The 16,123-nt window shown below is 46.3% G+C and overlaps 1 protein-coding gene across 3 annotated transcripts in view; it reads left to right on the top strand.

The window, feature by feature from the left end:
- Positions 1–10,810: 10,810 nt before the first annotated feature.
- BVES (blood vessel epicardial substance) overlaps positions 10,811–16,123 on the top strand; it is a 59,421-nt gene continuing 54,108 nt past the window's right edge. Inside the window, exons 1-2 of one of the 3 annotated variants that reach the window (XM_030042212.1) lie at positions 10,811–10,973; positions 11,449–11,627. The gene's annotated coding sequence lies outside the window, so the exon portion shown is untranslated. Of the gene's footprint in view, positions 10,974–11,173; positions 11,628–16,123 lie in introns of those variants that run through there. The other 2 variants (XM_030042223.1, XM_030042202.2) reach the window with 2 other exon arrangements.

Below are 16,123 nucleotides of genomic sequence, written 5' to 3' on the forward strand. Positions count from 1 at the left end.
GCACAGTAAATTAGTATGCTCAGAGGGCTCCGATTTTAAAATTAGCTTGGATAGCTCTCTGATATGCATCTGTCCACACACATTTACTTCAGAAAGGTATCTACTCCTTAGCACAGAAATTAGGGAAAAGAAATTAGCACAAGGTATTTTTTATTTACTCCCATTTGATGTCCATATGCAGCTGATCACTGTAGTATCTGAGCATGTCATCCATGTTCAGATACTCTAGACATAATTTTCTGTGTGTGTAATAAATGCAAAAGCAGTGCAATTTTTAGTAGCATTTATTCATTATTTTTGTGCAGTGATATATACTCTATTGGCATTATGGCAGGCAATCTACACGAATAAGCAGAATGACCGTCCCAAATTTCCAGTCTTCAAGAACACAATTCAATTGCCATTTTCATAAATACTTCCTAACAGCTTCATTTGTGAGAGCAATCCCATTGACGCTGCATTTTAGCCTATGTGTCTGCAATTAGATCTGTGTTACTCTCTTGGCTGAATGTGTTTAGCCAAAACATACACTGCAAATTGTAAAGATAATGCCAGAAAAGACTAAAGAAAAAAAATATTCTCAGTTGCTATAAATAAGTGCAGGCAAACATGCCCAAAAACAGATTATGAAAAGAGTAATTGAGATACTCTGTTAAAGTAATTAAGCAACTAAAAGAGTTAACTCAATTGAAAGACAATATCCTTATTAAGGGAGAACAAGATAAAGCAATATGTTGAAGTGGATGACACTTTCCAGAAAGAATAAGCTATTTCTGAAGTCCCTAAATTGAATTTTGATTGTTATCCATTTTCTTATCTAAGCTTGTATATGTGCGCCTGGTAGGAGTACAGGTACTCTGAACTCCATCCTCCCTTAATGTATTGATTTTCCCTCCCACCGGGCTGGCTCGGTAATATATTTGCACTGCTAATATACAGCAAAGGTGCCTCATGTACATGTTGTTCAGCGAGAACAGCATTGTGCTCCCATTTGGGGAGAAGAAGTCCCCAAGCCCTGACGTACCAATACTCACTGATCTTTCATATTCTGTTGCATGTACATCCCCCTGTTGATTTCCATGGCATAGAAGTACGCTTTCACAGTCACAGTGGAGCTCACGAACCCAGTAATTGCTTCTTTGCCGACTGTTTCCCTCAGTCGCTCTGGTCCTGCGTACCGGCAGTCGGGGCGAGCTTCTGGAGGTGAGGCGGAGGGAGGAACCTGGGGGGACGGTTCAGAAGCCAGGTGCTCTCTGGTGCCACAGAAGCCTCAGGTGAGGATTTTGGAGGAAAAGGCAGCTGTCCTGATGCCACACCACACAGACCACGCACTAGCGCTTCGTTGCTTATATCTTTTTTCATCCGTACCTGAATGAATGAGGAAGGCACAAGCAAATTCACCTGTCAGGAAGCTGGTCATGGCTGCTACTTCAGGCTCACGAGCCTGGCAAGCCAGCGTCTTCTTGGCAGTAACAGAGAAAAACGGACCTTTCCAAAAGTGGCCAAGTAGCTCTCGCAAGGACTGCTCTGCCCAAGCAGACCAGGGAGCTGGTGCCAAGTCAGGGCCCGGCTCCGGGAGGAGATGGCCGCCTCCCCGCAGCCCGCACCTCTGCCCTCCCTCACGCCGGCTCAGGGAGAGCGGCCGTGCCCAGCTCTGCCCAGACAGCCTGACTCCGGCCGCCTGCCACGAGAGAGCCGGGGGGGTCACAGCCTCCCCGGGAGCCTTTACTTGGGTTTTCCCTCCCTCCCTGTCGCACGGCCGCGGGAGCCGCTTGCCCTGCACCCCACGGGACTTGGAGGCACTCACCGTCCCGGCCCCATCCGCCGGCCGCCCCGGCTGCCTCGTCCCGGCCGACCAGGCCGTGCGTGGCACCTCACCGCTGAATTGCGGCGAAGTCGGCGCCGCGGCCAGGGTATGGGGTTTGCCCCGTGCAAGGATTTTCCACAGTAGGACCTACCCCAAATCTTTCCTCATCCAGAGCTAAGCCTCAGCTCCCCCGAACTCAAGAAGAGTCTCCTTCGCCGTGATGGATTTGGAGAGGGCTCGCCCAGAGGGCCGCTGACTAAACGCAGTCAGCTGCACGTGCAGAAACAGAGGCGGGTTTGAACCAAGAAAGAGGCATATTAACGGGTGAAGGAAATTGCGTTCTCTTTGCTGTTGTAGTTGGGTTTGTTTTTTTAAATGTCATTTTTCCCTCATGTAAATGTTGCACTTTGAAGAAAAAGAGCACTATCAAGTGCAGTCAGCTGTGATTCAGGTGCTCTGCCTTTTCTTTGTCATCCAAAACATTTACAAAATATTCACATTTTAAAAACCTTTACTTTCCTCTTCTGTAAGTTACTGGTTTTGTTTTGCCACAGCCTACGTACAAGATAACTCTGAGTATTTCTTTTTACTAAACTTTCACTCAAATCAATTTTTTTTAACATGGAGAGTACCTAAAGGATGGATCCTTTAAGTCTGGATGTTCTTCATAATGGATTAATAGTATTTTGGTCTTTCCTTTAACTTTCATTGATTTTAGCTAAACCATACACCCTGAAGGCATTGCATCCGACAGCCAGGTGTCATACATTTCTGCTTACTTCTACCCCTCCTCGTTTCCCATCACTGTAAATTGGTCACTTCACATTGTGCAAGATAAACCATACTAAACTAATTCTCCGGTGCTTCTTTCTTTCCATGTAAATGCACCTGTTGACTTACTAGATTAAAGTAATCTGCTCACTGACACCTAAGTAGTTGAGTATATGAACCAACATCATTATCTTCACTGACATGAAGCCCATGGTGCCAAGGACAGTTGGCAGTCAAGGTTTTCTGTGTGTCTTGTGTTAGGAAGCCAAAAAGGAGTACCTAAGCTCAGGATTTACTTACTCAAATTCAGTGTGGAAATGTTTTTCTCTGCCTGTGACCACTTCCATTAAATCAATCCTAATCTTTCAACAATGATATAAATGCCATTATGCAAATAAGCAACTGCTTTTCAGACTTGCAGAAATGATGACACCTACACAAAGATTTCTGAGGCTCTTTAATAGTGACAGTCGCTGAACTTCATAAATACAGATTTCTAAGTATTGCATTTGGTGACAATGATTTTTTCTGTGAGGCTGGCCACTTTAAAAGCAGTATCTCGAAGCTGAGAACTAATGAAATGTTTAATATTCCAGAATAATTCACCTCCACGCATCAGAATGTTGCAAAAAGGCTCCCATATGATGACGCTTGTAGCTGGCATGGTACGCTCTGCATTTATCACAGTGCTCCAGATAATATTAGTATTTAATGACTGTGTACTGATAAGCCGAAACCGGATGAATAGACTGTCTTCCATCTCATTCTGCTTAAGGTGACATGAACTTTCATTTATGTCACAGCCACTTGCAGCTGTTCAGATACACTCTAAAAACGCTGAAAGGAATACTCTATCAATCCACAGCTGAATGAATGACCATAAGAATGAGTCTGTTGTCTTACTGTCTTTGGATTGCTTTAACAAAAGCATTTGTATTCCAGGAAGGAGGCAAGAATATAATTAATCATTGACACAACTGAATAGGCACATTGTCTAAGTAAGTGATTCATTAGGAAGCAATTTCAAGAATATTTATTTTGATGATATACATTATAATTCATTAGCAACATGATAAAGTGAACACTCAGAAGAATCCATTTCCTATTTTTATACCTTTGAATTAAATATAACTGCATCCTTGCTATCTGCAGCTCCCTGCAAAGCTTTGTGTCTGAAGTAAAATGCAAGAACAGTGATTGTGATGGATATAGTTAGTAATACCGGGAACCTGTATTTACAGGGGTGAAGTCCTTTTTGTATTGATGACCACAATTCAGACGAGAAATATGATATGCATGGTGACATTCAGCCCCAAGATTCAGTATTACTGATAACAACCTCAGCAGATAAGTCTAGAACTAAATGAGTGCAACCACATGCAAGAACAGGTATTTGCAATGATTTTTTTCCATACTCCAGCTGCACTTCAATGTGTGCAGAATATGGGCAGAAGGTGGGAAACAGCCATGCAGAATTCCCCACGCCACTGTGCCACTCTCCGGTTGCTAGAGCTATGCTAGAGCTATACTACAGCGGCTTGGTATGCTACATGATTTTTCTCTCTTTGAATACTTCAAGATAAAATGTTTGGTTTGAAGAAGAGGCTTTTTTGACAAATGTTTGAGTAGTATTTCTTAAACTCCATAAGCCTTCCTGGCAAGTCTGCCCACTAAGGCTTACCTTGGTTCTGTTCGCTGCTAGGGCTCAATGACATATGTTACCCATAGGTTCCACCTGCAATTAATTTAACACTTTTTTGTAGATGCATCTTCCTAACACCAAGAATGAGAGCTACAGTCAATGAAATAAGAGCTAAATAACATTGTATGTGTGTCAACTGAAACTGGTGCAACTCTGAGCTAGCCCAAACTTGTTTTTAACAAGAAGACAGGCTCCCCCAGCCAAACAGACCTCTTGCATTGGCCAGGACATCTGGTCATCTAGATCTTTCTAAGCAAAGATAATAATTTATTTAAAAGATCTTTATCTATTCTTAATGACAATGCTTGTGGAAATAGCTTGATTGGTAAGGACTGAGACAGAAGGCTTCTGGGAAGAGATGAAGGGTGAGCTGGAAGAAAGTGAAAAAGCAAAAGGAACAGCGAGGGTATAGAGTTAAAAATAAGAAGTGTAAATCTAAAAGCTATTGAAAACATTATGTAACTACTAAGATATTTGACATGAAAGCTTAGGCTGGGAATTACAGGTTTCCTTCCTTTTTCTAACAACATCTAGTAGGAGGTTGATGACAACTCAGAACTTCAGCAAGAGAGAGTATCAGATACGGGTAACAGAAACCATCTCCATGCCTGAAGAGTCTTTAAACATTTGTGATGGAAAGCATCTGCTTTATTCGCCTGACTATAACATAACCTTTTCATTTTCACAGTTGATATCTTCCATAGTTACATAATGCTTTGAAAAGCTTTTAGATTTACACTCTGTATTTTTAACTTCATATTCTCACTCCTGAGCAGACACCTTACTTGAGGGATGGACCGAACTACAGCTCTGCAGTGATGCAAATGTCAGCCCAGCGAAGCACCTTGTCTCACAGAGCCACGATTCAGCCGCATCTCTCCCTTGTGCGGGCAGCCCACCTTTTACCTAACAGTCTTGTGGTTAAAGCACCCATCTGAGCAGCTGGAGGTCTAGAACAATTCAAATCTACATCTCTTTTTTTGCCACACGAGCATTTACCATGCTGTATTTGCCAGCTTCTGAACACCTGGACACACTCAGCATTTGCAGGGTGTATCTGAGAGAAGCAGAGATGCCATGGGGCAGTGGTTTTGGCACACAGTCCAGCTTTAGTGCTAGTTTCCAGATTTGTTTCTGTACTTGGCATTAAACTGTATTTAGCTGCAAAGCGGAAACAGTCTTGAGAAAATGCGGGTCTTTCCTCTCCCACACTGAGTGCCCTAAGCACTGGGCTTTCAACCCCCACGGTTTTTGCACCCCTCTTCTTGGCCCATGGAAATCTTGGAGCCTTCTCTGGTTCCTACATTTGACAACAGCTGAGCTTTGTGCAGGGCTCAAACCTTTGAGGACAAGAGAAGCAGGCTCTGAGCCTGCCCTTGGCTCTGCCACAGTCAGGCACAGTGACCGAGCTTAGCAATGGCTGTGGCAAATGCCCTGAGCAGAGTGACTCCGGCCACGTGCAGAAACCACAGAGGGGATCTCTCTACAAACCTAAAGCCAGGAAAGGACTCACTGAGTGAATTTAAACATCCCCATCGGCAGCAGCCACAGACTGGGATTTGCATGTTTTTGTTACAGCTAAATCCTGTGTTGGGTACTCCTTCCACCTCTTCTAGATGCTGGTGTCTGAAATGAGCTCAGGTTGGGAACAGCCAGTTTCCAGAAGGAGAAATCCCCTTCTCTGTGGTCAGGCTGCTTCAGGGTGTGAAGTCAAGTGGTCAGGGAACTACATCCCCCCCGCCCTGTTGCTTATGGAAAACTGGGTGGAGAAGCAGCTAAGGCTCTCCACCTTAACTGCAGCTGAGGATACTTAATTCCATTTCTATTATCTGGAAGCCTTTAAAAGTGAAAAGATAAAAACTTAAATGACCTATTTAGCATTTTATTTGACTGATGCATAAAAAAAAGCCCTTTGCCTAAATTAAAACTATTTTATCTATACCTGGCGGGGAATGCTGTTAATTGAATGACATTTTTAAAAAGTTTTCCAGTTTGAATTTTGCTCAGTTCTGCAGGCTGCAGATGATCTGAACTACAGGATTATGTTGTGTTATGACATGACTTTGTTGATGTCTGTGGTGGGTTGACCATGGCTGGATGCCAGGTGCTCACCAAAGCCGTTCTATCACTCCCCCCTCCTCAGCTGGACAGGGGAGAGAAAATATAACAAAGGGCTCGTAGGCCAAGATAAGGACAGAAGAGATCACTCACCAATTACCATCACGGGCAAAACAGACTCAACTTGGGGAAAATTAACTCAATTGATTACCAATCAACCAGAGTAGGGTAATGAGAAATAAAACCAAATCTCAAAACACCTTCCCTCCACCACTCCCTTCTTCCCGGGCACAACTTCATTCCTGGATGCTTTACCTACCCCCCAAGCAGTGCAGGGGGACAGGGAATGGGGGTTATGGTCAGTTCATCACAAGTTATCTCTGCCGATCCTTCCTCCTCAGGGGAGGACTCCTCATACTCTTTCCCTGCTCCAGCGTGGGGTCCCTCCCACAGGAGACAGTCCTCCATGAACTTCTCCAACGTGAGTCCTTCCCACGGGCTGCAGTTCTTAATGAACTGCTCCAGAGTGGGTCCCTTCCATGGGCTGCAGTCCTTGAGGCACAGACTGCTCCAGTGTGGGTCCCCCGCGGGGTCACAAGTCCTGCCAGAAAACCTGCTCCAGCGTGGGCTCCTCTCTCCATGGGGCCACAGGTCCTGCCAGGAGCCTGCTCCAGCGTGGGCTTCCCACGGGGTCACAGCCTCCTTCGGGCATCCCCCTGCTCCGGTGTGGGGTCCTCCCCGGGCTGCAGGTGGAGATCTGCTCCCCCGTGGACCTCCCTGGGCTGCAGGGGGACAGCCTGCCTCACCATGGTCTTCCCCACGGGCTGCAGGGGAATCTCTGCTCCGGCGCCTGGAGCACCTCCTCCCCTCCTTCTGCACCGACCTGGGGGTCTGCAGGGCTGGTTCTCTTACATGTTCTCACTCCTCTCTCTGGCTGCTGTTTCTGTGTGCCCTGCAACTTTTTTTTCCTTCTTAAATATGTTATCACAGAGGCATTACCACTATCACTGATTGGCTCGGTCTTGGCCAGCAGCGGGTCTGTCTTGGAGCCAGCTGGCATTGGCTCTGTCGGACATGGGGGAAGCTTCAAGCAGCTTCTCACAGAAGCCACCCCTGTAGCCCCCCGCTACCAAAACCTTGCCACACAAACCCAATACAATGTCTTGCTTGTAAGAGGTAGCAATAAAAACTAGTTTACTATATGAATGCAATCCTGATTCTTCTTACTTCAGTTGTACCCACAAATAAAGGGAGGAGGGGTTTCTGTAGGAGAACTCAGCTAAACAAAAGTCTGCTAAAACCTTTTCAAAGTACATAAAGAGTTTAATTCTCATTCCAAAATGACTAAGAGCTCCTATACAAGAGCCCTCTTGCAACTACCTGGGAAGCACAATATTACATCCATAGAGGAAAAGCACATCGCTTCTTAAAGAGGTAATTCATCATGTCACCTGCTACCATATCCCCCTGCTTCATAACTTATTTTTATTGACCAAGGACAATGCAGGGAAAGAAAAAATGCGGTAGAGATTTATTAAACATTAAAAAAGTCTAAGAAAAATATAAAAAATCTCCCCCTTAAACAGAGTTATTGATAACTTCTCCTCCTAGAGTACAGCATGTTGTAAGAAACACCATTACTTTACTTCAGAGATAATGGAGAAGGCAACCATCTAATGTTGTAAGTAAGTCTCTCCTTAAGCGTTACTGAGGAAATAGATGGGGCTGTTTTCTAGACAGTGAAATCATACACTGAGCTTTTTTCTTCCTCTGTCTGGGGGAAATCGCTGGCACACCCAAGGGAAGGTCTGCTGCCAGCACTCCAGGGGCACTTTTGGGTGCCTGCTGGGGTAACCCTGCCTTGACCGCAGCAACACTATGAGCAGCGTCTGGAGGCAGGGCTGCCGAGAAGCCGACAGCAAGGCAATCTGCAGGTTTTATGGAGCTGTCAAACTTCTTGTAGGATGGATCGTGCCCAGAGATAGGTGCATCTAAGGTACTCCCATAAATCTAATAGCAGGTATGAGAAGAGAGCTGTTTATAACCAGCCAGAAACTCACGCCATCCAGTTTCATGGCTGAACAGTGGGACTGGCGCAAAGACACCAGTTCGGGTGTTCAGGTTCCTGTCCAGCCCAGCTGGAACAAATCTTGCACTTTCTGCTGCGCTTTCCTAGCTGGCCCTTGCTGGCTCCTCGGCCAGGTGCCTTCCCAGCCTCCGCACAGAGCGTTTGCCACAGCTGAGCCTCTCGCTCGACCCAGGGCCACAAAGTCTCCTACAGCTTTTCAGGTCTGATAGTGGATTTCTGAATCTGGCCGCAGGCTCTCTTGTAAGCCTACCTTTAAGTATGACCTTTATAGCTTGCCATGCTGCTGCAAAGAATAATATTGGTTATAATTTGGTTTTACATTTATAGTATTATTTGACCTTTTAAAAACAGTCATTTTATGGAAGTACCACAAGCAGTTTTAAATATGTCAAAGAATAGTCTGATCACTCAAGTGGCAGGTTCAAAGCACGCTGGGCAGTGCTAGTCTCTCCTCAGCACGTGGTGGCTTTGCCATTTTATTATTTCCTCCCTTGGATCTCTCATCCAGGCCTGATTTTCAAGGCTGGATTGAGAAGGTCCTTTGTAGTCTCTGTCTTATAGTGCTAGAGAATATTTGATGTGGAGTTGACTGAATTAATTAAAATAAAAATTAATATAGTAGAACTGTTCCTTGGTGATCTGTATGTCTCTGAAGAATTATGATGGCAGTTCCTTCCAACTAAGTACAACTCAAAAGGTGTCTTACAGATATGCCATCAAAATTTACTTGCTCCTTTTATGATGATTAGGAAGAACATGTTTTAATTGATATAACAGTGGTTTATTAGACTAATGTAATCTCAGTAGGTAAGTAGATCAAATAAAAAAATTTAGCATCCTTCTTTTATTATTATGTATTTCGCCATCCCTTTGCTATCATCCCAGTGAAGAGTACATATAGTGGGTAAATTTATGCCTAATGCAACTGGGGATAAATGTGAATAAGTGGTTGGGTGCTTTCAACTCCACACAAGTACAAAGAACAAAAAGGGGGGAAAAAAGTAAATCAGCACTGCCTCAGGTTTGCCAGTATAGAAATCTCTCAAACGATACTGCTAAAATAATACAAGTTGTAAAATACCATATGCAAAGCACGTCTGAAAGGTAAGTATTTGGAGCTACACTGCAAAACCCTTTAAATGTTTAATTAACTACAAGAACCTTCATACATACTTGATTAGATTTATAAAAAGACTTTCTTCTCTCAAAAATAATAAAAATAAGTACTGTAATCAGATAATGAAGTTTTGAATATATGTACCTCAGGATAGCTTTGGGTTAAACTGCTCTGGCTCTTTGTTTTCTCAAATTCTAGGAGAATCGATTATTCAGAAAATTTATGCATCTTCTTCCCTGGTAAATATGGAACTAAAAAACCTTTGAAAATAAAGAGCCCCCTTGGGAAAGCAAGTTCACAGAGGTGTTAAGAAAAGCCCTAATGCCTCTACCTAGAGCACGACAGGTTGCTCTGTCCTTTTACTTCTGGAGAAGTTCACGTCAGTGCATTGCCTCGCACAGCCCTGCATCACCCTGCTGCAGGGTGAGCGTGTCAGCCTCCCGCAGGACCTCAGAGCTGGCCACCGGCAAGCACACGAGGTTCTCCACACTTACTACTTAAAAGGTATTGCTCGTGTTCCAGTTATTGAGAAATAGCTTCTGTAGCACCGGGAGCTGCACATTTAATATGCTGTGATTTTTTGCATATTAACAACTTCTAAGTCTGTCTCCTTCCATCAATAAATCCTCTCTCCCCGAGACACGAAGTGAGCACCGGAACAAACGCATGGCTAGTAGGCTGAAGGGCTTCTGTCTTGACACTGTACCAACACTTTTAACTATATTCTCGGTGAGGCACACGCTCGTTCTGAAACGAAATAACTGAAGATTGTGTATGAATAGGTGCACCGGTCGCGTAACGAAGGCAACCCCGAAGGCATGTTATCTCCCTTCTGAAGAAACGTGCTGCTGGGGTGAGCGGGTGAAAGAGCAGAAAATTGCCTTTTTATTTATTCCAAAGCAACAGTTCCAGACAATTTGACCCGCAGCCCCAGCCGGGTTTGAGGTGCCCAAGCCCGGCGGCCGCCCCTGAGGGCTCGCCGCCTCCCTCATTCCCCGCCGCCTTCGGAACGTTCGGAGAAACAAGGAAGAAGGCGCAGGGGGGGGAGAGCAGAGGAGGGACGGGCGCGGGAGAGGGGAGCGCGAGAAGCAGCGGGCGAGGGAGGGGAGAGGAGGGACGGGACGGGCGGGAGAACGCCCGCCTCGGCTGCCCCGGGCTCGGCCGGTTCGGCTCGGCTCGGCTCGGCTCGGCTCGGCGCGGGGCGGCCCCGCCGCCCGCAGCCCCCCGGGGCCGGCGGGAGGCGCCTGCGCGCTGCGGCCGCTCGGTGCCGGCCCCGGAGCTGGCGCCGCCCGCAGCCTCCCGCCGGCTGCTGCCTATTTTAGTCACAGCGGCGGAGCGGCGGGACGCGGCGCCGAGGAGCGGCAGCCCGAGCCCGTCCCGGTCCCGTCCGGGAAACTTTTCCGAGGGCGCGGGCAGGGGGCCGGGGCAGGTAAGGGGCGCGGGCAGGCCGGGGGCCGGGCCGGGGCGGGCTGAAGCCCCGGCGCTGCCTCCGCCCGCCCCCCGCCGGCGCCGTCCAGTCAGGCGGAGCGTCGCCCCGCTCTGCCCGGCGGCCGAGGGGGAAGCCGGGGCCGCCTCCCGCCCCGCTTCGGGCCCGGGGCGGCGGCGGGGGCCGGCCGTCGGGGGAGGGCTGCCGCCCCGAGGGCTCGGCGGGGTCCTGGGCGGCGTGTGGCGGCGAGCGACGGCGGGCGGGCCGGGGCGCTGCCCGCCTCGGGGGGTTCCGCGCCGGTGCGGGCCGGCTGCGGTCACCGGAGCGCCCGAGTTCAGCCTCGGCTGGAAGTTGGAGCGCTTCGCCGTGTCCCCTCTGTAGAGGCGCGGGGCGCGCTGCCCCGCTCTTCCCCTCCCGAGGGGCCCGTCTGGAGCGAGGCTCTTCGTTACGTGTCTCGGGTTTGGGGGTTATGTCTTAGGAAAGCGTGGTTTCTGGTTTCTCCTCGGGTGCAGCTGCTGCCCGCGCACGCAAGAGCTGACTCGGGAAGTATCTCTACTTCACAAAACCAACCCGGGATGCGGGGATTTCTTCCACTGACTAGGGGTTTGCGTCATAGGCTGCCGGTGTTTGAGTCTCCTCTCTCCCCACCAACAAATGGTAAGAGCAGATGAACCCTGAAATTAAGATCTGGTTTTGCATTTGCGGTAGTTTCTTTCCAGAGGTGCAACGAATGATACAAAACACTTCTTTTCCCCAAACTATAATGTTTTTTTCTAAACATATTTTTCCAAACTCTAATGTTTTGCCACGTTTTCTTCAGCTGTTCTGTAAAGCTTTGTGTGCATTTAGGCTGTCAATCACTTTATGGGCAAACGTTTTATGGAGCTGATCTCTTGTAATATTGAGTCATGGACCACCTGGTAGTGTTATAAAGATGTCATTGGTGAAATCTGGCTTCCAGAACTAGGGCCTCTTGCCACTCCGTTGATTAATGGCAATATGATTGGATACATGCGAGTAAAAATGTCTTCACTGACCACTGCAAAACAAGAATTGGTTTACAGATCTGCAGAACTGTTGCTGTTCAGGCTTTCCACAAAGTTCTGTACGGTGCCAAATAAGAAAGTAACTTAAAATGTCAAGTTTTTAAGAAATGCCTTGCCTGCAAAATAGCAAGTACACTGCAAGTCCTGTAGTGAGGAGAATAGATACTGAAACAGAAGGAAATGTGATGCAGGTAATTGTGAAGGCAAAGTTTGTGGCAGGAGAACTTTTTTTGATGAAAGTGAGAACAAAAAGTTTATTAAGGATTGAAGAAAAGGGTTGTTAGCTGAAGCTACATTTAATCTTTATATTAAGTGTGCAGGCTCTTCAGAGATGAGATATTATTTTATCATTTTAGTGTGTTCCACTACCTTGTGAAAAAACTCTGATCAGTGTCTCCAGGTGATGATTCAGTACCTGTAATTGGGCACGCTGCTGTTGTCAAAACAGAAGTCAGATATACAGTGAACAAAGCCTCGGTTTGTGATTATATTACGTGATGAAACTAAGAGTATTCTGGCTCTCGTAGATAGAAAACTAATGAAAGTGATGCTAAACCAGTGCCACGTGCATGCTTCTGCCTAGCTCTGTTTTGTATGTAAAGCTGTATGACACTCGTTACAGTAAAGCAGAGAGTAGAACTGTACTTCTAACCCCAAACCCTCCAGTAAAGATAAATAGTTTCAGCAGGTCCATTAGGACATCCTTGCTACCTTTCACTGTGTTTCACTCTAGTTTAGAGCTCATGGGGTACATAAATGTGGCATTTCATGGCCTAGCGTGCTGTTTATCTGTTTGAACACATGGCTCGTGACACTACTTCTCCATAATCCAGCTGTACATGCAGGGGTAGTACAATGAACCAAGCCTCTGTGTTCGTTTCTTTTTTGGGAAATGGAGTTCACATCAGGTGGTTGGTTTCATGGCAGTACATTCCTGTCCAAAGGCACTACTACACCGTACAAACTCATTTAAGCTGAATTCTGCAGAGTTCAGCTGTAGTTCATTAACACAGTTTTAAAGCACTTGTGAAATAAGCATTGTAGCTGCTTTCTCTGTTATTTATTTAAAAGGTAAACAGTAGAAAAGCTTGAACTTGTGCTTCACTTTGCAGTGTCTTTTATACAATACAATAAAACAGACCCCCTGAATTATTATTTGGCCAATGCTGTTCAATATACAGGAGCCTTGCTCAAATTTACCCAAGTGCTAGCAATCCATAGTTAGTTTAAAAAAATGTCTGTCATTCCATATTCATGTTTCCTAGGAGCAAAAGACCTTAAAGGAGGGAGGGGATTATTCTTCTTAGTTTGGCAGGAATACCACATGTACTTACGGTTCATCAGTTCTGATTCAAATTGGAAGAAAATTTTTTTTTTTCATATCAGATACTGTCTAGATGATAAAATAGATAGCATCTTCAATATTGGCTTTGCAACCACAGAGGATTGCATTGTGTATTTTACAGTGATAAATGAGGAATCGTTCAAGTACTGTAAGCTGTCTATAGTAAGGTAGCCCTTAAATATTTAACGACTAAATAATAGCAACTTCACTGTATGCAGTGCTTCTAATGAACCTTAAACTATTCTGTTTTGCTGTGGGTTTTCTTTCTCTCTTGATGCCTCCCCCTGCCTGGCTTTTTTCCACTTCTTAAAAAGATTAGTAGGAATTTGAGCAAATTGTAAGTAGAATCAGGCCATCCCAGCTGCAGCCAAACAAGCTCAATGAATAGAAAGTCCCATGAAAAGGCTCTCGTTGAAGCGCTGTGCTTTGGAGAAAGCGGTTCTGCATGGGCTGCAGCAGGGAGTTGGGAGTCAGGCCCAGCCTGGCGAGGAGGACAACCAGTCACCAGCCTCATGCTGTTGGTGGGTTGTTCGCGTGGACCATTGGCTTCAACGTAGAGATGGCGTTGGGGGGGGGGTCTCCTGGGTTAGACAGCAGCTGACTGAAGTCAAGGGTTCTTGGTTGGGCAACTTTGAATGCGAGAGCCTCAATTCTGCCTGACCAGAGCAGGGTCTTGGCCCCAAAAAGTCCCGCTTGGCTGGTGGTTATTTCTCAGAGCTGCCCTGAAGGTGGTGAAGCGCCACTGATGGTTGGACATGCCCCAGCTGCTTGTTTTGTAGGTCTGAGCATTCCCAGAAAGATCTCTCTCCGAGAAGGTATCACTTCACATGGACGCTCCGGGGGTGGGGATCCAGTTCAGCAATTGCAGCCTGCGCCGCCCCAGACTGTACTGGAAGGACTGGAAAGGGTGCAGTTTGACCGCTTTTCCTAAGGCCTGCGGTGCTTTACCTTCCAAGTGACAGCCTGCACTCGGGGCGCTGATGGGGGGTGTGAGACATAGCGATGAGCCGTCAGTGAGACCCAGGATGCCCTCCTCAGCCCAAGGGAGTGCAAATCCATCTTCCTCCCTCCCATGAGGGTGCCCCGGGTGACTCATTTTGACTCGTGTGGGTGGGTCACTTGCTGCCCTTCTTGTTGAAGCTGTGAAATTGTGCAGGAAGGAGACTGAGGGAGGGAGAACTGTGCTGCATTTGCTCTTCATTCTGCAATGGGGACACTCACCCGGGGAGCAGGATCCTGAGGTGAGCTCGGCTGCCAGGGTTGCATGCATGTTTCATGTTAAGGCATTCATTGATAAAACATCCCTTTCTTTGAAGAACATTGGCAGGAAGGGATGCTGGCTCCACATGGATGAAGGTTTCTTCTGGAAGGTCTATATGAGGAATAATTTCAGAGATACACCTGTCTTCAGTGTTTTCTCTTGTCTAAAGTAGCTGCTTAGTTGAGATAGGCTTCTAGATCTCATTGGGAAGACCAGCTATGTAACTTTCTAGGTATATACAACTTTTTTATATTAAGTAACTTAAGACAAAAGTCCAGAAGACATCATTGCGATCATCTAATCTGATTTCCTGTAGAACAAAAAATAGAATTGTAGTAAATCAATTAATTTTTTAATAATAGCATACCCAGATTTATTTTAGGTACCAGACAGCATCCTGACTTCCTTAATTCCCAGCAAAGGAAATCTTTCAAGCCATCCCATTCATTAATTACCCTTGCCATGTATGCTTGTATGTCTTTGTAGTCTGAATATGTCTAGTCTTATAGTGACTAGTTATCTTGATACCCTTGTCTTTGGGACTGGGTAGTCTTTTTCTTTCTCATCCTCCTTCCATCTCCCTGAATAGGTGTTATGGACTGTGATGAAGCTACTGTGGCCTTCTCTATATTGTGCAGGCTGCACTTTTTTGGGAAAACCATGTGTTTTCCAGTATTGTAATTACTGCTTTCTCTAGGATATAGTCTCAAGAAGTTTAAGGTAAGCTAGCTTGTGTTGTTAGTTACTGTCCTAATTGCTGCATGCATGTTTTGAGCCTGGAGTGGGTTCAGGGAGAGTTTATCACTGAAAATAGCTTGTTTATCTGCCCATACTCACCTATAGGCACATAGCCATACCTCTCTGTAGGTGCATAGCTCCTCCATGCACTGAGTTAGACACTGCATTGCAATTAAGAGTTTGGTTGTCTCGGTCCCTTTGGGTATCTAACCCCAAGTGAACAACTGCAGAAGGAAAGTAGCTTGAGGAAAGTGCGCTGCATAAACAACCATTGAGAGCAATAGGTGTCAGTAGGGGGACAGAGAGGGGATTTCAGAGAGGTAGGGGCAATGGAAGGAAGGGGTACATTAATCGACGTATGCATTTACATTGCATGTTAGAGGAAGTACTTGCCAGAATTAAGGAGCAGCTTCTTTGTATACATCTAAATGATGGCCAGACCAGATGTAACTTGCCAGCCTAGATGGGGTGCTCAGAGCTCATCCCTCTGGAAGTGGGGGACATCGAGGCCAGGAGGGTCCCCCTTGGCTGGAGGGACCGCTTGGTTCCCAGCAGTGTTGCTGGAGTAGCTTCGCTGACTGCCAAGTCAGGCTGTGGCCACTAGCTCGTGTATAAACATCTACACTGTAGATGGCTAAAACCAGTGAGACAAATCCTGCTAAATCCAGCATAATCTCATTTTGTACATGAAAGCATATACACTGTAAAGGAAAATCTTCCCTATTGCTTTCAAAGGTAGAGCAAACAATTCATCCAGGCTGGT

The sequence above is a fragment of the Aquila chrysaetos genome, chromosome 2 (assembly GCF_900496995.4).
Source record: "Aquila chrysaetos chrysaetos chromosome 2, bAquChr1.4, whole genome shotgun sequence".
Lineage (NCBI taxonomy): Eukaryota > Metazoa > Chordata > Aves > Accipitriformes > Accipitridae > Aquila > Aquila chrysaetos.